This window comes from Rattus norvegicus, chromosome 5 (assembly GCF_036323735.1).
Source record: "Rattus norvegicus strain BN/NHsdMcwi chromosome 5, GRCr8, whole genome shotgun sequence".
Lineage (NCBI taxonomy): Eukaryota > Metazoa > Chordata > Mammalia > Rodentia > Muridae > Rattus > Rattus norvegicus.
Genome location: NC_086023.1, coordinates 26,852,763 through 26,872,974, shown reverse-complemented (window position 1 = coordinate 26,872,974; position 20,212 = coordinate 26,852,763). Strand labels below are relative to the sequence as shown.

Here is a 20,212-nt window from a genome sequence, read left to right as displayed (position 1 = left end):
GTTTGAATCTGAAATGACCCCCTCAGGACCAGGTTTGGGAGGCCCATTTCCCAACTAGAGGCTCTGTGTTAGAGGTTGGAGCCCTTTAGGTGATGGGGCCCACCTAATGGCTGTAGATCTTTGTTTATCGACCTGGCACAGTGTGGACAGCCTGTGCCCTCCATCCCCACTGCCCTGCATCCCACTGCCCTGCATCCCACTGCCCTGCATCCCACTGCCCTGCATCCCACTGCCCTGCATCCCACTGCCCTCCATCCCCACTGCCCTCCATCCCCACTGCCCTCCATCCCCACTGCCCTGCATCCCACTGCCCTGCATCCCACTGCCCTACATCCCACTGCCCTGCATCCCCACTGCCCTGCATCCCACTGCCCTGCATCCCACTGCCCTGCATCCCACTGCCCTGCATCCCATTGCCCTGCATCCCCACTGCCCTCCATCCCCACTGCCCTGCATCCCACTGCCCTGCATCCCACTGCCCTGCATCCCACTGCCCTGCATCCCCACTGCCCTGCATCCCACTGCCCTGCATCCCACTGCCCTGCATCCCCACTGCCCTGCATCCCCACTGCCCTGCATCCCACTGCCCTGCATCCCACTGCCCTGCATCCCACTGCCCTGCATCCCACTGCCCTGCATCCCACTGCCCTGCATCCCACTGCCCTGCATCCCACCGCCCTGGATCCCCACTGCCCTGCATCCCACTGCCCTGCATCCCACTGCCCTGCATCCCCACTGCCCTCCATCCCCACTGCCCTGCATCCCCACTGCCCTGCATCCCCACTGCCCTGCATCCCACTGCCCTGCATCCCCACTGCCCAGAAGGGACTCTAATTGCATTCCCTACAAGGGAAGATGAAATGTCCTTAAACCATGACTCTAAATAAGCCTTTCCTCCCTTAAGCTGCCTATGTCACATGATTGGATGACAGTGACACAAAGGTAACTAAAAGAGTCACTCTTCACAGAGAAGATAAACTACAGGAAAACACCGACTGATATCTGGCTGTACTGTAGCTTTAGGTAAGAAGACATTAGTGATATAATAATAATAATAATAATAATAATAATAATAACAACAACAACAATTAGCAACAACCAAAATAATGGCAATGGCCTCTTGGGAGATGACAATCATAGGCCTGCCTTTAACTTTCAAATAATCTTAATTAAACACCCCAAAAAGAAAAAAATAAATACCATGAAGGAGGACATGCAAATACTATCCAAAAAAAAAGCTTTCAGTACCCATGATTTCCACACATTGGGCTCCATTAACTATAAAAAGATACACACTTGGGGAAATGGCTCAGCAGGTAAATGAAACAGGAGTTTGTAGCCCAAGGATCCGCATAAAAGCTGGCTAGGCCTGTAATCCTAGAGTATGGGAATCAACAGATCCCAGAGCACGCTGATCAGCTAGACAGCAAAATTGGTTTAGTGAGCTCTGGGTGCAACTTACAGACCTTGAGCAGTGTATAAGATGGAGAATGACCAAGGAAGACACCTGACACCAACCTTGGAGACCCCCCGCCACACACACACACACACACACACAAAACAGAATGACCAAAACCCTAAGTAGCAAAAATGGCATCCAGAAGTGAAAAGAAATAGCCATAATTTAAACCTGCAAAGTCTTCAAACAGAATTATTAAGTAACAGGACATAGAGTGACTGTGTGTGCTGGACATGCTAAACACAATGGATTACACACTTAAAGTCAGTTAAAATGCTGCGTTGGGCCAGCAGGAACGGGCCTCATAGGTTTATATGTTTGAATACTTGATGCTCTATGAGCCATGAAACGATTTCTTTTCTGTTACTCTGCATCCATGTAGAAAGCCTCCTATGCTCAGAACACTAGCACTAGACAGCCATGAAGGCTTAAGGCCAGCCAGTGTACTGCCCGGTCAGTGGGAAGCCATCGATGCTAGCTGGTCTTACGTCAACTTGAAACCCAAACCAGAGTTATCTGAAAGGAAGGAACCTCAACTGAGAGGATGCCTCCCTAAGATCCAGGCATTTTCTTCCTTTTCCTTTTCCATTTTTTTTCATTCTTTGTGAATTTCACATCATGCACCCCACTGATTTCCCCATCCCTCCATATCTGTCCTTGCAATCTCCCTCCTGCAAAGGAAAAACAGAACAACAGCAAGAAAACCATCTTGCAGTGTAAGTTATGGTGCGTCCCATAGTACAGCCTTTTGTTCAAACAGCTTCACTTGCAAATGTTCATTGCAATGAGCCATTGGTCTGGTTGGAGGCCTCTAGCTTCTGCTATAGTGAAATATTGGATCTTCACAGGGACTCTTCTCAAATACCTTGTTGTTGCCCTGTGTCATGGAGATTCTATAGCTTTGGATCTGCTACAGGACTGGCCCCTTCACGATTTCAACAATTCATGGATGGGGTAGATGTTGGGGCCAACTAACGCAAACTTCTGAAACTGAGCCTGGATAGCAGAGTTGGTCTGCTGCCTGTGCTCCTGCTTTGCCCAGGCGAGGGGCAGGTCCAACACCCCTGTCTATAGCAACCTGCAAGTGAGAGACCTACTCTGCCTAGCCCATGCCACCAGGGCAGGCTCCTGGTGAGACGCGTCCTTAACTAGTGGTTAATGGCGGAGGGCCAGAGTCCATTGTGGGTCTCCTAGGTTCTTTAAGAAAGCAGGCTGAGGGGTTGGGGATTTAGCTCAGTGGTAGAGCGCTTGCCTAGGAAGCGCAAGGCCCTGGGTTCGGTCCAAAGCTCCGGAAAAAAAAAAAAAAAAAAAAAAAGAAAGCAGGCTAAGCAATCTGAGATGCAAGATTGCCTTTGCATCTACCCCTGCCTCCAGGTTTCTTCCCTGTCCTGACTTCCTTTAATAATGAACAATGATGTGGAAGTGTAAGAAAAATAAGCCCTTTCTTCCTCAGCTTGCTTCGGTCATGGTGTTTCATTGCAGCAATAGTAATCCTATCTAAGACACCATCTCAAGGGGGTAAGTGATACAGCATTACACGTAATGACTTCCGCTGACCTCCCCACAGGCATAAACAGATGAGAAGAAAGATATTCATACATAGCACATTATACATGCACGAGAGAGAGAGAGAGAGAGAGAGAGAGAGAGAGAGAGAGAGCTGAGCTTCTCTAAAAAATAGAACTTTGAGAAAAAGAAGATAAGGAGTTTTTTTTTAAGCCAGAAGGAAAAGGAAGGAAGGAAGGGAGGGAGGGAGGGAGGGAGGGAGGGAGGGAGGGAGGGGGTAGGGGGGAGGGGGGGAGGGAGGGAGACAAGCTAGCTAGCTAGCTAAGATGTTACATTATGATTTTACAGTACAGAAGGAATTGTAGACTCTTTTTCCTCATGTCCCACAGTAACTTCATCTGTTTTTCAGGATGAGTGTACCAGTCAGATGAACGTTCCAATGTTTTCACAAGATCAGAGCTGCACGGGTCTTCTGTGGACTCTCCACAGAGACTTGGGCACAGGCTTGTTGCATCCTTTGACTCCAGTGGGTCAGCCTGAGGTTTTTCTGTAAGAAGCCACTGGTATCATTTCTGTCATACACCTCACGATTTCTCTTTAGACACCCCTCAGCATAAACAGAAGAGTCTATAACCAGGTTACCTGCAGTTTCACTTTGTCTCAAAAGCAAAGGGAAGCTTCCTCCTCGGCTCCATCAAGGATAGACCTCGCCTTCCAAGCTCCGCCTTGGGGAAGAGAGAAGGGGAAAGAGAGCCATTTACTATGTAGGCGCTCATCTGACCACTCTTTTACCATATCACATCATCAAATGCTCACATCAAAGATCCAACCATATCCCAGTTTGATCTCTAATGTTTAAAATTCCAGTGTGTTGTCCCATTCCCCACTCTGTCTTGTTCTACTTCACCGCTTCATACATTACATGAAACCGTCAGCACTTCTTGTGTAAACTAAGCTTTGCACTAGCTGAGTTTGCCTGACCGAAGGTTGATGTACATGTTCAGAGCCCAGTTAAGATGGTGTGCACCAAGCCAGAGTGTTTGGTAGGCACACATTGTGTACCTGCAACTTGAGATGTACTCAGCTTCACCAAGGGCTTGCCGGGATGCAACCCATCTGAAGGGGAAGACCGTCCGTAGCTATAACATAGATGCTGCCAGAAAAATGGGGGAAGAGGGAGAAAAAGCAACTTACTGCTGACCACTATGTTATAAAACCAAAACCCACTGAACGAGTGAGACCCACGATTAAAGAACTTCCTGATTAGAAGCAACCCGTTCATAGCCAGATCAGGGGTCAGAAACCTAATGCCTGTGTCGGTTACAGCCCGTCGCCTGTTTTGGTGCAGCTTGGATCCAAGATGGCTTTTCTAGACTTTGTTAATGTTTGAAAAGAAAATTCTAAGAATATTGTGAGGCAAGTGAGGGTTACGTGACACTCAAGTTTCAGTCAAGCTATGGTCAGGATGTTCATATCATCCCCAAATTTTACAGGCTGAAACCTTGCCGCCAATGCTCTGCAGCCGGAGGTGGGAACACTGCGGGGAGATTACCGTGTGATGGTAGGGCTCTCGTAAACGAGGTTCAAGGGTGATGCCTGGTCCTTACCACAACATGATCTACGGACAGAGTAGTGAACCCCCAGCAGAAACCAAGTCTGCCAGTGCCTTATTTTGTTTGTCCCCATTCTGATGTATTTTCAGTACACAACTATGCACATTATATGAAACCTTCAGCACTCTTTAATAAACTGGACTTTGTGCTATATGAGGAGATTTACAGACCCCCCCCCAGTCCATGTGTTTATTGCAGTGGCTGGAAGGGTTAAGAAGGGGCCACGGTATGTTTTTGGACCATGCCTATGACTATTTGTTCTAAGATGGCTATTCTGGCCCAATGATAGTGGAGTTGCGTCGATGTGACAGAAATGACATTCCGAGTGACTAAGGCCTAAGAGGAGAGGCACAGCCTCACACCAGTGGAAGGAATAACCATGTTTGATATGTGTTCCCGGTGTGTCTGCCACCCCTCTGCCTTTCCTGTCCCTCCTCCCTGTTCTGGGGTACAGAGTGTTCTCATATTTCCCATATTTTGCATGCCTACTGAAAGGCCATGACCACAAAGCTACATATTTGCCTTGCCCATGGCTGCGGGCTGAGCTTGGCACCCACAGGCCGGGCTGGCTCAGCCCCGATAGGATGACGAGACTCTAGAGGCACTAAGTCAATGCAGTATGAGTCATTTTAAGACTTACAAGACCTGATGGATTCTAAGGGGACCATTTTTCTTCTTTCCGGTAAACTGAGGCACTAACGCTCTGTCTCTGTTCCATACTGAGGGAAAACAGAGGTTCTGGTCACTGGGAGAGCCTCAGCTTCCAGAGTTACACAGCTCCAAGAGCTATCAGCTTCCAACATCCCTTTCCCTTCCAAAGGGTTTGAAGAGATTGAAATCCTAGCTCTCGTTGACTACGCAGTCTAGGAGATGACACCACATTGTTCTGAGCCGTGGTGAGTTTGTCAAGAAAATGAGGACAGTGGCCTCTCTGGAGATCCAAAGCTGGCAAGCAGACAAGGTTTCCAAGGCATGGGGCTTCTGTGCCCCCTCCCCAGGGACCTTCTCCCACTCCCTCCACTGCCTTTGTCTCTTCTATTTCTGTCTTGTTTTCCTTCCCTGGAATCTATCCTTCAAGTTCAAACTTTCTTAGAATCCAACCCTGGGCTCTCTGAGGTCCCCTGGCCCTATACTCATACTGTGTTCCTCATGTCCTATGTCATAGCCCTTACCTCAATCCCTCAACACCAACATCAACATCATTCCTACGTCTGCCCTATCACCTCTTTAGGAAGTCTTCCAAGGCTGTAAGCTTGGTTCACCATTCCTCCTTTCTCAGCTTGTGGCCGGGCATGTTGAGTCCACTGCCCTCCAACAGTAGGGGACAGATCCGAGGTCTGCAAATCATAATCACCATCTCCATAAATCGTTATTCATAATCCCCTCTCATAATCACTTCTAGGGTCTAGAACCAGCCTCTTCAAACCGTAAAATCTGAATGAGAAGAGAAAAGAAATCTCGTAAACTCTGACCTGTTGGAATTGAAAAGTCCTTTGTGTCAACAAAGTACAGCAACTCCACAGAAAGGTCTGTGCAACCTTCTGTCCTCACTGGACTCCAGTCCCTGCCTGGTATTCGGGGCAGGGTGTCTGTCCTGGAGCCTCTTCATATGCCCTTAATGATCAGCCCATTGGATGCAAAGAGCACAGAATAGACAAGTTTGTTCCAAAGAGAAAGGAATGCTAAGTGCTTCGTGTTTCCCGGGTGACAGAGGTTCTTTATCCCAAAGTTGTGGACAGTCTGAGCAGACCTGATTTCAAAACCTCTCTCCCCAGCTTCAAATAAAGAAGTTCAGCGTCTTGTGTGAGTAGCAGTAGTGGGATGTGCTAGGAAGTCCTCTAGAGGATGTATCCGTTCCACGTCCTTCTCCGAGGACTATGGGAAAACCAGGTGTAAAAATCAGAAACAGGAGCACACGGAAGGCAGCCAAGGGCATATTGTTTTCTGGGAAATGAGTACGCGTAATTTCTTTCTTTGTTGCAGATGATTTTGTGTGCACCGTGTAAATAAGCTTTTTCTTTTTTTTTAAAGTGGAAACCTCAGATGAAGGAGGCAAGCACTGAGGTACTTTATAAAGAAAAGCCTTGCCCTTGGGGAAATAATGGAAAGCCCCAATTGCTCAAGTCTTTCAAAGACTGTACAAAGCACCCTGAGCACACTGCGGAGAATAAGTCTGCGTTCTCTAGGGAACTGGCTGTATGATCTAATAGGTCTTTGCCCTCATTCCAACTCCAGTGATTCATGTGTGACTTATTTAATTGTTATCATCCATTGCAGATATATAAAAGAATGCTTTTATTCTTCAAAAAAAATCTAAATTCAAATCACCTTTAATATCACCAAGTTTCTACTCCCATCACCCTTCAGAATGTTGGCATATTAACTTTTTGACCTACCTTCAACCCCACTTCCACCTTCCAGAATACAAAAAGTACATCTGCTAAGCAGCTGGGTATAATGAGACGCCCCACCCAACGGTGCCTTGAAAACAGGCTTTAGGGAACTAAGGGTTAAGTAAAGTCCCCCAGGAATTCCAACCTATTGCAAGCTGCTAAATCAGAAGCTGCCAGGGGCCTAGGTGCAACCACAGCTAAGAAAACAATGCCTAACTGCTTTACCCTCCACAGCATTTAGCATTTATCATGGTCAGAAAACCACCTGTTACTTGAGAGAGTGTCAAAAGGATTCTAAGCCATAATTAAAGGAATAAAAACATATTGTGAATGGCTGTGCGAACCTCAGGCAGATGTGCTATTTAGCTGTGGGCTTGATCTGCGATATTAATTTGAAATAAACACAGCAGAAAACAAAACGTGCGCTCAACCGAGACTCTGCTTGCCTGAAGGTTTTGTTTCTTTTGTAGACTTTGACAGTTGTGGTTAGCAGCCTAAACGCAGGCAGAGCTGATATGTCTTGCAAACAAACCTGGAGTATGTCTGGCAATCGCTTAGGACAGCTGGCAGCCAATCAGATGGACACAAACCACTGAGCAACCGTGTGACTATCTGCAAATGGCGGTTGCAATAATAGAGAAGCAGAGTCAGCCAATAGGGCACCATCATCCCTCTGCTAGGCACTCTCTACCCCTTCTTTCTGTTGTTGTTTGTCTGTCTGTTTGTTTTTCCGAGACCGAGTTTCTCTGTGTGGCCTTGGCTGTCCTGGAACTCACTCTGTAGACCAGCCTGGCCCCAAACTCAGAAATCCACCTGCCTCTGCCTCCCGAGAGCTGGAATTAAAGCCACGCACCACCACCCCACTTAGGTCTTCCCTTTTAACCCCACCAAAGGCAAAAGAATCCTCTACTCCAGCAGAATGCACACTCAAATACTTGGACCTACTCAAGAGAGGTCCTCGGGAAAATATCTTTCTCCAAGGATTGGCCAAATAACTGTTAACCTCAGATACACAGGGCAAAGTAAGGAGCTGAAAACAGCCAGTGACTCCTCAGAAGTATGACTCCGTTTGGCAGTGTTGGTTTGTTTAAGTTTCTCCATCTTCTCAAACTCCCTCTAAACCTTCAGGGAGGAGTGTGCTCCTGAGAGGGTGAAGGGAAGGGCATGGAGCTGTGATCCGAAGAAGCCAGGGCAAAGCAATTTGGTAGTACATGGGTGTTCGTAGCTCTGAATCCAGCATTCCCCTTAGAAGATTGCTCAGCGAAGTTGACAGATCTATGCAAATGTGTGGGAAATGAAGAAAAGGCAAGTTGGCATTCATTTCGTAGGCTGAAAAAGAATCGCTTTGATTTGCAACGACTTTAATCTACCTCTTTTACCACAGTGAAACATTGCGAAAACAAGAGCCCCGAATGTCACGAGATGAAACTCACAAGAGTTCTGTTGGCACACCTTTTCATTCCTGAACAATTACCTTGCCATATACATTTATTCTGTAACAGTCTATAGTGACACATCAGGTTTTGATACTGAAAGATAGTGACATATATAAATACCTCCAATGTGGAAACCTACGTGAACGTACAGTCTACTGCCATGTGTGCCCCTTCATAGGCTGAGCCTGGGCGAAGTTCAAGTCGCTCACTCCGTGCGATCGATTACTAGGAGTCTAAGAAAGTGTGTGTTTCCTCGCCTTGAAAAAGCATTCCCCACATTGGCATACCAGCTATTAACAGCAAAGGTTCAGAGGTTCACTTCTTCTTGGATACGCCCACAGCACGGCCTCAGTGGCCAGTGGTCTTGTGCCGACCTCTCAGACACAAGGGCTCCCTGTGGGCTCTCATCTTCTTTGGTCGCTCTAGACCCTCGCATAGCTTGTTGTCTAGACTGTTGGCCAGAGCCTGGTTGTACTATTCCACCCTTCACATCCTTCTGCCTGTTGAAGACCCAGTCTGGGATCTTGTACTGTCATGGCTCTACACGACGGCAATCACACACTCCACCTCTTCATCCATGAGTTCTCCAGCCCTCTAGGTGAGGTCAGTGTCTGTCTTCCTCAACACCACGTGAGTATATCTCCCCCTTAATGGCAGCGATGGTGAAGGCCATTTTGTTCAGCCTGTCGATGTTTGGTGTTGAATACTCGCAAAATGTTCTGGAACGTCTCAGGAATCACTAGGGACTTGGCAGTGACACACACAGCAGTGTGTAGGCCTCCTGTGGAAGGCCTTGGAAAAGTTTTGATAGGCTCCTTTCTGGCCTAGATTGTGATCTATATTCAGGATGTGATCTTTTGGCTCAGGGGTTAAGATCACTGGCTGTTCTTCCAGAGGACCCAGGTTCAGTTCCCAGCACTAACACGGCAGCTCAGGCCTGTCTATAACTCCAACTCCAGGGCATCCAACACCTTCTCGCAGACATACATTGAGATAAAACACCGACACACATGAAATAAAACTAAATGAATCAGTTTTTAAAATATATTTAAAGACTAGATCTCTATATTCGTGATTACTACCCTTATAGATTTATAGTCCTGAGTGGCCATTATGGTACCTCGTTATCTTTCAAATGACAGACTGTTACTCAAGACTGCCCAAGACTGCTACAAACACCCGTTCTACAATCACTTCCCCTTATGCTGCAGGTTTCATGTCCAACATTGTGGATCCCCAAAGACTTTCTAAAGCTTCTCTTCCCACTTTCTTGTCCTATTCTGTCCTCTTGAAATGCCCTCCTAAATCCCCCTTACTACAGTAAAAGTCTCATCCCTGAAACACCTCCTTGGGTACCACACCGATGTCGTATTTGTGGCTATGTTCCGGTACTGAGCAAACTAACTGGCCCAAGCAGAGATATGACATGTGCCAAGTGAACACGGATTCACACACTTTTCAAACACTAGTGTTTCCTAAGGCGTGTCTGATCCCTTCCTCTGCTGCTCTCTGGACCACAATGTTGGGATTCTTTGGTGCGTTTTCCATGTTCAAACAAATATTTCAGTCACGTGTTGACATCGCCTTGCCTTCACGCTCCACCATTTGCCAACCGCCAAGACCATCCTTTCACGTGCCTTATAGGAACCCAGCGCTGTGTTTAACGGGAACAGTAATATCTGATACCTGACAGTGCCGCAGAGTTAGCCAGCCAGCCTCACGGGCAGTACCCCCATGCCACTCCTATTCTACCTACACTCAGGTGTCAGCTCCACAGGCACTGTGAGTGAGGAGGGGGGGTGGGGCTCGCCCGACGCCAGCCCAACAGCAAGATTTCATCTCAGGAAAAAAAAATGAGTTGAAACACTTTTTAAGATTGCATCCATACTGAACATGTACAGGCTTAAATCATGTTCTGTATTATAAATAACCTGTATGGGTTAAGCAGGGGAGTGTAGGTTACATGCAAATGCATTGCTCTTTTTATGTAAGAGGATGTGGGTATCATGAGGGCGTCTAGAACATATCCCCTGTGCACATGTAAGCAGGACTCCGTGTAAAATAAGAGTGGAATCACCTCACAGATGAAAAGTACAGGTGAAAGACTATACTTTCAGGGATCATTTCTATAGTTCGTTACTAGAGAAGTTTCTCTGACTGTGTAGAGCACCCGAAATGGAATATTACTCAGCTATCAAAAACAACGAGTTTATGAAATTCGTAGGCAAATGGTTGGAACTGGAAAATATCATCCTGAGTGAGCTAACCCAATCACAGAAAGACATACATGGTATGCACTCATTGATAAGTGGCTATTAGCCCAAATGCTTGAATTACCCTAGATCCCTAGAACAAACGAAACTCAAGACGGATGATCAAAATGTGAATGCTTCACTCCTTCTTTAAATGAGGAAAAAGAATACCCTTGGCAGGGAAGGGAGAGGTAAAGATTAAAACAGAGACTGAAGGAACACCCATTCAGAGCCTGCTCCACATGTGGCCCATACATATACAGCCACCCAATTAGACAAGATGGATGAAGCAAAGAAGTGCAGACCGACAGGAGCCGGATGTAGATCGCTCCTGAGAGACACAGCCAGAATACAGCAAATACAGAGGCGAATGCCAGCAGCAAACCACTGAACTGAGAATAGGTCCCCTATTGAAGGAATCAGAGAAAGAACTGGAAGAGCTTGAAGGGGCTCGAGACCCCAAAAGTACAACAATGCCAAGCAACCAGAGCTTCCAGGGACTAAGCCACTACCTAAAGACTATACATGGACTGACCCTGGACTCTGACCCCATAGGTAGCAATGAATATCCTAGTAAGAGCACCAGTGGAAGGGGAAGCCCTGGGTCCTGCTAAGACTGAACCCCCAGTGAACTAGACTGTTGGGGGGAGGGGGACAATGGGGGGAGGGTTGGGAGGGGAACACCCATAAGGAAGGGGAGGGGGGAGGGGGATGTTTGCCCGGAAACCGGGAAAGGGAATAACACTTGAAATGTATATAAGAAATACTCAAGTTAATAAAAAAAAAAAAAAAAAGAAAAGTACAGGTGACATGTGTTGGCAGCTTACTTCATGCCAGGAAAGATCAAGACAGGAGCCATGCCACTGTCACAGCCTCGTGGAAAAGGCCCTTCTTTGTACTGATTCTACCAGGAAGAATGTGTGGCTGACATCGTTTAAGTAAAGAGCAAAGGTACCCAGCTGGTAGTGGTCAGTGTCACGGAGGGGCAGCTAGTGTGGTGCCAGGGTTCATGCACTCGGTTACTGCCCCTGACTGAAGCACAAGACAGCCTACTTCACAATCTTGGAGCTAGAAATGGCGGAGCCGGAACAGGAAGTCAGCTCTTCTGTTATCCTCTATATCCTCCTCTGTCCTCCTTAGGAAGAACTTGATCAAAGAACTGAGTAATGCCAGCATTTGAAAAGCAGAGGCAGGAGGATTGCTGAGTTGGGCATGAGCCTGGTCTGTTCATCTAGAACTACACAGTAAAACACTGTCTCAAGAAGAAGGAAAAACAGAACCGAGGCAGCTTTGAGAGCTCAGTTGTGGCTTACAGGAGCACACATTGGGTATCAGCCCTGAGTCTGGACCCTTCTGGGCTCAAAGCCCACTTCTGCCCTTTTGTGAGTAGCATGGTGCTCTGGAAATTGTTCAACTTCTCTGCGCATCGTATCTTCAACCCCACGGTGGAGGTGATAATCTTTCCACAATGAGGTAATCCATGAAGCACAAGGGATGGGCCGATGTGATACCTGTCCCCACTCAGTGTGTTCAGAAGCCAGTAGACAGTCCAACAGACTTTATTTGAGTGTGGCTTAGACTTTCTGATCTCTTCAAAACATCCCAGAGAATTCTTTTCCCCCAGGTAGAGTTAGTTTCCCGATCCGGAGCATCCCAGCCCCACCATCATGATTAGGCTTCTTTTAGCATGTCCCCCAGCCTCGTCTGTGTGCAAGAGAGCTGACCCAGGGCCGAGCTAATGCCTCCTGCTACACAAACGCAAACCTTCCGGTCTCATCTGACATAGTCCTTCTCCCTCCCAGAATCCCCCAACCCCTGTCAGCCCCTGGGAATACATTAACAACTATACCGATGCTCACTTTGTCCCTCCCTCACACATGGTCCTCCAGATGGGACTGACACTCTACCCTGCTCCATTTTCCATTTGTGTGCACTTAACCCACCGAAAAGGCCACCAGCAGTGCCCATGTGCATATACCCCCAGCTCTCTTATCTGACTATCTCTTTGGTTATAGCTTTCTGCCTCTCTCCTCCTCTGCTGCCTTCTGTCTATTTCTCTGCCTCTCCTCTCCCCTTAGAGATTCTGTTTCCATCTCTGACTCTCTATAGCTGAGACTCTTTCTAACCACTTTCTCACAGAAACATATCTGTCTTTCTCTACACACACACACACACACACACACACACACACACACACACACACACACAGCTAATTGGGCTCCCAAGTGAGTTTGCCTTACCCCTACAGGCAGAAGTAAATCTAGTGGGGTTAGAAAGAACACACTTCGCACCTGTCAATTAAGCTCAATCACTTGTGTGAACCAGAGCCTGATGCTCAGGACAGGCTGACCTGGCTGGACTGGGGACTCAGCTGTCCTTCCAGAGTGGGCTCAGGGAACAAATGCCCCTTCTGTTCCCAGAAGATGAGAGCATGTATCCCTTGGAATGTCGGGGAGCAGCTGTGGGCCTCCCCATAGGGTGGACAGAGAACTGTTCCCGGGCAGCACAAGGAACTATATGTACTGCTGTTGGTCAGCTATTTTTACAGAACTCTAATGACACAGCAAAAGGACAAATATGGCATAAGAGGAAATAGGTGACGTCCTGGCACTGATGTCACTTGAGTACATCAGGAAATGTCTTGGGACTGGACTGGCCATAATAGGAAAGAAATATTACCCTAAACAAAGGTGCTTCTATTATCATACTACTTTCGATTTACAAAGGTCTGCCAACTGGAACAGAGCCCGGTAGGAGCAAGTGCTGGGTGTTGCTGTGAGGGAAGGCTGGGGATATTTTTAAGGGTAGACCGAGAGCCAAGGCTTCATCTATTATTTTCTTCACTTGCCAATTACTTGAGAGCTCACAGTGTTGAAAAACACATGCTAGCCATGAAGATGTGTGCCCTCCTGTCTCACAGGGCTTCTAGCTCAGAAGAGCAGGCGATTGAGAAAGGACACTTTTGTGGGTGAGTAGGAGTGGCATGAAGGTTAGAGAGCCATGAGGAGGGAGAGTGGGTTCCCCAGAAGAAAGGGCAATCGGAGCTGAGCTTGGTCCTGATCATCGGGACTAATAAACAAAGGAAAACAAAGGATTGTTTCTAGAAAACAGTGCAAAGAGCTAAAGTACAAAAGGTCTGATGGTCCCTTAAGGCCTGTGAGGACACAAGCTTCAAGTGCAGTATAAAGATACATTGTAATCAGAACTTCGTTTCTACAGTGTAGCTGTGGCCAGTGATAGAAAGGAAAAAAAATGGAGTGATGCAGGTGGCAGCTTCAGTCTCAGGTAAAGAGGAGAAAAGGATCAAGAGACACTCAAGAGACAAAAGAGGGGTTGGGGATTTAGCTCAGTGGTAGAGTGCTTGCCTAGCAAGCACAAGGCCCTGGGTTCAATCCCCAGCTCCAAAAAAATAAATAAATAAATAAATAAAATAAAGAGAGAGAGACAAAAGAGCAGGCCTTGATGGTTGTCGATGCATGAACTTGACCAGAGAAGGGAGTCCAGGCTGGCTCTTGGCCTTGCCTTGAGTACTACTTCTTTGGGCAGGGATCTGTGGAAGACAGACGCCATAGTTAGATGGTAGTGAGTCCCACTGTGAGCATGCTGAAGAAACTTGTGGATATCTGGGTTGCCAGGTTGGCTCTTGATTTCCCTGCCTCTTGATGCTCACACACTTGGATAAACCTCCGCCCTCAAGAGTGGACAGACCTTGTGGCTATTGCTTCCAGCTAATGGAATATGGCAAAGGGACAAAATGTCTGTTCTGTAATTGCATCATGATATATAGGCTCTCTCTTAGCTAGCTGCACTACAGGTCATGCTGAGGACCTGGTAAGGGATCAGCCTCTGGAGCATCCAGAGGCATCCAGTAAACACCTGGCTTGGAAGCCCCATAGTCATAAAGAAATAACTCTGCCAATAACCCGAGTGACTTAGAAAGTGCAGGCCCACCTGAATCAACTACCAGAGAAAGACGTAACCCTACTAAGGCCTTCTGCAGACCTACTCAGACCTACAGAACTGGCAAGATGAGAACTGGCTGTTGGTGGGAGACATTGAAAATATAATAATTTTATTATGAAGCAAAAAGAAAGACAGTTGAGTATCTAAGTAGAGGTTCCGGACATGGAGCAGAATGCTTCAGCCTGAGCCTCAAAACAGAATCCAGGCCAGAGATAACACAGTTGACTGTTAGCAGATTGTCAGTGGCCAGATGCAGTGATCAAGGATCAAGGATCAGGGAAAAGGATCAAGAGGGGAATGGAGGTAATCTCGGAGGGTTCTAAGGAAGAGATAGGAAGAGGGAAGAAGGTGGGTGCTCCAATCCCCTCAGCCTGGTGAAATCTTCAGTTTACTAACTGTGGTCATGAGCTGACTGGCCATTTATTCTTTGTGCCTCAGTCATTCCTCTACTAAGGGATGCTTGGGTGAATGTATACATAGATGGGACCATAAGGGTGGAGCGAGTTAACACCTGTTTCCACAGGGTACAGTACCTAGTGATGGAATATCTTTCTCATTCATTCATTCATTCATTCATTCATTCACTCATCTACTCATTCACCCATTTCAAGACAGTCTCGTGTACTCTTGGCTAGTCTCCAACTCACTACATAATCAAGGATGACCTTGAACATCTCACCCTGTAGCCTCTACCTCCCAACCTCATCTCTCAGCTCAGACTTCATCAAAGTATCATCACTCTCAGACAAGATCTTCTGACGTAAAAGCAACCACGGATCCGAGTGGGCCTAGGGCTGTCTTCAGAGCAGAGGGTTACCTGGTGCTTGCCCAGTCCAAACCCACCCTCGAGGCAGGTGAGCTTCCAGTCATGCCAGCCTTCCTGGATCCCATGTTAGAATCCTAACTGCCAGTGTAACGCAAGAGGAGTTTGCTTTCTGTCTCTATGGTAAAGACCATGGCAAAAGCAACCTGTAAAAGGGTTTGTTTGCATATACATCCGGATAACTCTCCACCATTGCACTGAAGGAATTCAGGGAAGGAACTTGGAAGAAGGAATTGAAGCAGAGACTACAGAAGTAGTCTCTTCCTGGCTTGCTCAGCTCATTTCTTAGATGACCCAGGACCACCTGCCCAGGGGCAGCAGTGCTCACAGGGGCTGGTCCCTCCTATAGCAATTAGAAATCAAAAATAGCCTTGCTGACATGTTCAAAAGCAAATTCAATGCAGTCCCCCTGTCCCTGGACTTTCTAGTCTCAAGAGTTGTGAGAAATAAACGCCTGTTGTTTATAAGCCATTTATTTGGTCTGTAGTATTCTGTTGTGGCAGTCTGAATAGACTAAGACAACTGCCTACTCTACCTTAGAATCAACTGAAAGGTGAGCTCAGGAATCAGACGCTACAAGTCAAACTTTAAAAGGGAAAGAAGATAGAAGATACAAGAGTACCAGCATGAACTGGCTCAGGTGTTTTGGAAGAAAAAAAAAGAACTCCTAATATTGTCCCTAGGAAGGAGGACGACCACATAGGAAGGCCAGCAGTATCAATAAGCCTGGATCTTTAAGACCTCTCTGACAAGGCAGTAGACACTGGCTGGTCTGAGGCCCCCAGCACATATCTAGCAGAGGGCTGCCTGGTCTGGTCTCAGTGAGAGAAGACACTCCTAACCCTTGAGAGACATGAGGCCCCAGGGAGTGGGGAAGCCTGGAGGTGTTGGGGGGGATGTAGAGGGGAGACATCCTCTTGGAGATGAGGGAGGAGGAATGGGATGGGGAATGGAAGGCAGATAGAGACTAGACTGTGAGGAAAGATTAAAGATAATAATAAAAAATGCAGAAAAAAATATTGTCCTTGGAGAAAGAGCTATCTAAGACATAGGTAGCCTGGGCAGCTGTCACAATTGGAACAAAGCCCAGGAACACAGTTCCTCCAGCTAAGCTAACCCCAGGGCTTCATAGTACAGCGTGTCATCATAATGTACTTCTCTCTGACAGGATAGAGCCACAGAAATTACCAAGGAGACTTAATTGCCAATGATTTGCGTCTCTACCCACTTCCCACCCCTCCTAGACACGTACTATCGGGATGGCTAAAGATTTAAAAACCAGACAAACAGGTACTGATAAGGACATGCAGTGAAATGGAAGTCTCATCCATCATTCAAGAGAACAGCAGCCATGTTGGAAAACTGTTAGGAAATTAACCACGCTTTACCATGTGACTCAGAAAACCTGCTTCTTCTAAGTTTGCAAAAGAAAGAAAGAAAGAAAGAAAGAAAGAAAGAAAGAGAAAAGAAAAGAAAACTTACGGACACTGTCGCGCCCACCTCGACCGGCAAGGAAGACGCAACACCGTTGGATCCTTCTCAATCAGTCTTTATTGTAGGAACACCTAATTGATAGTACGGGGACCCCGGGCAACAAAGACACTTGTCTTATATATAAAACAGACTGTGGCTGTAAATTTGTCTACTGGGGATTGGTGGAGTATGAAATACCTATTTAGCATGAATATCACCCTGGCCTTGTAGGTGCTGGGGGTCTGTCAACACATGTGCTGTAGGTGTTTACCACAAACGACCACCGGATGTCGGCGCCATCTTTAGCCGCTCCCTACAGGACACAAAAGCCTATTTCTAGAAGTTTCGTGAACAGCTGCCCAGATTGGGAAGCGTGCAAATAACACATCAAAAGGAAAATGATTAAATAAATGTTAGCATTCACACTGTGCAGTTAGAGTTCTGTCAACCTGCCACAAGCTAGAGTCATCTGGGAAGAGAGAACCTCAATAGAGAAAATGCTTTCATCATGGCCTATAGGCAAAGACTGTAAGGTATTTTCTTGATTAACTACTGATGTGGGTCAGTCCACTATGAGCGGCGCTCTCCCTAGGCATGTGGTCCTGAGTTGTATTTTTAAAAGTAGGCTGAGGGAACCATGAAGAACAACCTAGTAAGCAGCACTCCTCCATGGATTCTTCATTAGCCTCTGTCTCCAGATTTGCTGCCTAGACTTCCCTCACTGGTGGACAGTGTGAGACCCTTGACAAATAAACCCTTTCCTCCCTAAGTCGCATTTGGTCTGGTCTTTATCACGACAAATAGAAAGCAAACTAGTGTATCACTAGTGGCTAAACGGCATAGATAAGACATAAAATGACTGTTTAAGTCAGAGAAGCTTTTCTAAAATGACAAAGATATCAAGACAAAATTCAGGTCAGTGGGTGTCAGAATGAGAAACAGGAGGAAAAATTAAACACAAGGAGGGATGGATGAATCTTTCTCAGTGACAGAACCACTCAGTGTCATGTTAGTGGTAACAATTACATGGCAGGGCAGTTGTCAACGTTCATATGGCAATATATCTAAGAATAGTATTATTCCTATAAATTAAACTTTAATAAACCTAACCCAAAACAAATGGGCCCGCTATGAGACTACAGCGGTTGTCAAGTTTCATTTTATCTGGGCTTTGCGTGGGATTGTGGTTTGATCTGAAATGTCCCCTTACAGACTCATATATTTGAATACTTGGCCTCCAGCTAGAGCCATTGATTTAGGGGGTTGGGGGTGTGGGTGGAGCCTTCAGTAAGCGATGGTTGAGTCTGAGAAGTCCAAGCCGACTCACAATCGACAAGCTAAGGACTCAAAGAATCAACAGTGTAATTTCATACTGAGCCCAAAGCTCTGAGATTCAGGAGAACCGATAGCTAAGTCCTACTTCAGGTCCATAGAAGGCCAATGTCCCAGCCGTGTCCCTCACAAAGAATATGAATGTCCCTTTACATAGTCCTTCCTTCTGTTAAAGCCATGAATGGATTGAATGAGGACCACCTACCTACTCAACTCAGTCTACCGATTACCTTCCTACACTATCCAGAAATACCTTAGTGTTGAACCATGCATGAGTGTGACATTTGCCCAATCCAGTTGGCACATAAAACTAATCATCGCAGCAGCCCAGAACTATACGGAGTGTGGAAAAGCCAGAGAAAACGAGTCTACCTGAAGAGATTGGGGAGCACTGACAAGCTCCCCTATGGAAGATTGTGGGGTGTAGATGAAATCCTCAGTGAATGTTCATTATTGACATACACATTGCCACATCAAGGACTCCGAAGCCCAGACACATGGGAACAGAGGCAATGAGTTTCCAGGCTGCCGGTGTGTCTTCATTAAAGCCCGCTGCCCATCTGATTCCCACTGTGGTGGTTTGAATGGGAATGATGATCCCACAGACTCAAGTGTTTCAATGCTTGGCCAGTAAGCAGTGGCACCATTAGGAGATGTGACCTTGTGGGAGGAAGTATGCTAATGGAGGTGGGTTTTGAAGTCTCAGATGCTCGAGCCGCACCAAGTGTGGCTTTCTCTCCCTGCTGCCTGAGGATGTCAACTTTCAGCTCCTTCTCCAGCACTGAGCCTACCCATACGCCATGCTGCCCATCATGGTGATAATGGACTGGACCACTGAACCTATAAGCCAGACACAATTTAATGTCATCCTTTATAAGAGCTGCCTTGGTCGTGATATCTCTTCACAGCAACGAAACCCAACTGAGACACTTTTCTGTATGTATTGTTGTCACTGCAGTTGTGTCAATCTCTAAGCTATGCAGGTTGCAGCAGAAGAGAGAAGACAAAGCATCCACTGGACTGAACAACTTGGAGGGTATAGCAGCCTTGGAAAGACCATATTTCATGGATACCAGTGACAGAGCCAAACTACAAAAAAAGTTACCACATAAGATAGGAGGTAAGTTAAAGATGACATAAGGCTGGAGTTGGAATTTGCTTTTCTTCTTGTTATGGAAGACACCCAGGTATAGGAGTGGGTAGATCACAACAAGAGAAAGGGCATAGTCACAGAGCAAGACCCTCAAGAATGTTGGTGAGGAGGGATCTTGATCCCAGATGGAATTATCAACTCCATTTGGGAAGAGGTGATAGGTCATGCTGCTGAGGTGTTTGGTTGTAAAGTTACCTCCGAAGTCATTAGAGACCAATGAGTGAGTTTCCTCTGCACTCCATCAGTGGCTGGGCAAGAGGAATACTGATATCAGCCTTCAGAGAACGTGAAAGGGATTAGAATCCTGTTGGGAACACAATGAGTGCTGGTATTTATGTGGTACAAGAGAAGAATGTAAAGGCCAAAAGGAAGACTAAAGACTACTTCACATAGAACTGTCAATAACTTACAAGCCTTGAGGCATAAGTCAGGCACAGGGATCGAACCTTTGTCAGTCCACCTGGACACAGGTCTAACCAATGTGGAGGATGTCACCCACAATCTCCTTCAAACCCTAAAAGTACAGTGAACTTGGGAAATTTGTGGAGAGGCTGTTTGATCTGAAGAAGGGTTCTAGATTCTCCAAAGTTATGTCAAGGCACAACAACTCAGTATGTTGCAGACTCCTGGAGGTGGCACCTTCAAACGGATCAGTTGTGCAAGGCGTCCTGGATAAGGATATGAGTAGCTAGTTTACCTGAGAAGACAAGCTGACTCTCCCAGGTACCACCCACTCAAATCCCAAGGGTTAAGGATGCTGCTTCCCTTCCAGAGACCAGTGGAGGGCAGTGCCTCTGTGAAACAGTTCA

The 20,212-nt window shown here is 46.7% G+C and overlaps 1 long non-coding RNA gene and 2 pseudogenes across 1 annotated transcript; 2 read left to right on the top strand and 1 right to left on the bottom strand.

The window, feature by feature from the left end:
• Nucleotides 1-759: 759 nt before the first annotated feature.
• Nucleotides 760-10,012, bottom strand: LOC108351081 (40S ribosomal protein S18 pseudogene; annotated as a pseudogene).
• Nucleotides 10,013-10,458: 446 nt separating this feature from the next.
• LOC366310 (pseudogene for small nuclear RNA U3 (H3.9)) lies at nucleotides 10,459-10,583 on the top strand (annotated as a pseudogene).
• A 2,712-nt stretch (nucleotides 10,584-13,295) lies between these two features.
• On the top strand, nucleotides 13,296-17,685 carry LOC134478933 (uncharacterized). The gene is made up of 2 exons (XR_010051703.1): nucleotides 13,296-13,627; nucleotides 16,614-17,685. It is a non-coding gene; the product is annotated as an uncharacterized LOC134478933 (long non-coding RNA).
• The last annotated feature ends 2,527 nt before the right edge of the window (nucleotides 17,686-20,212 follow it).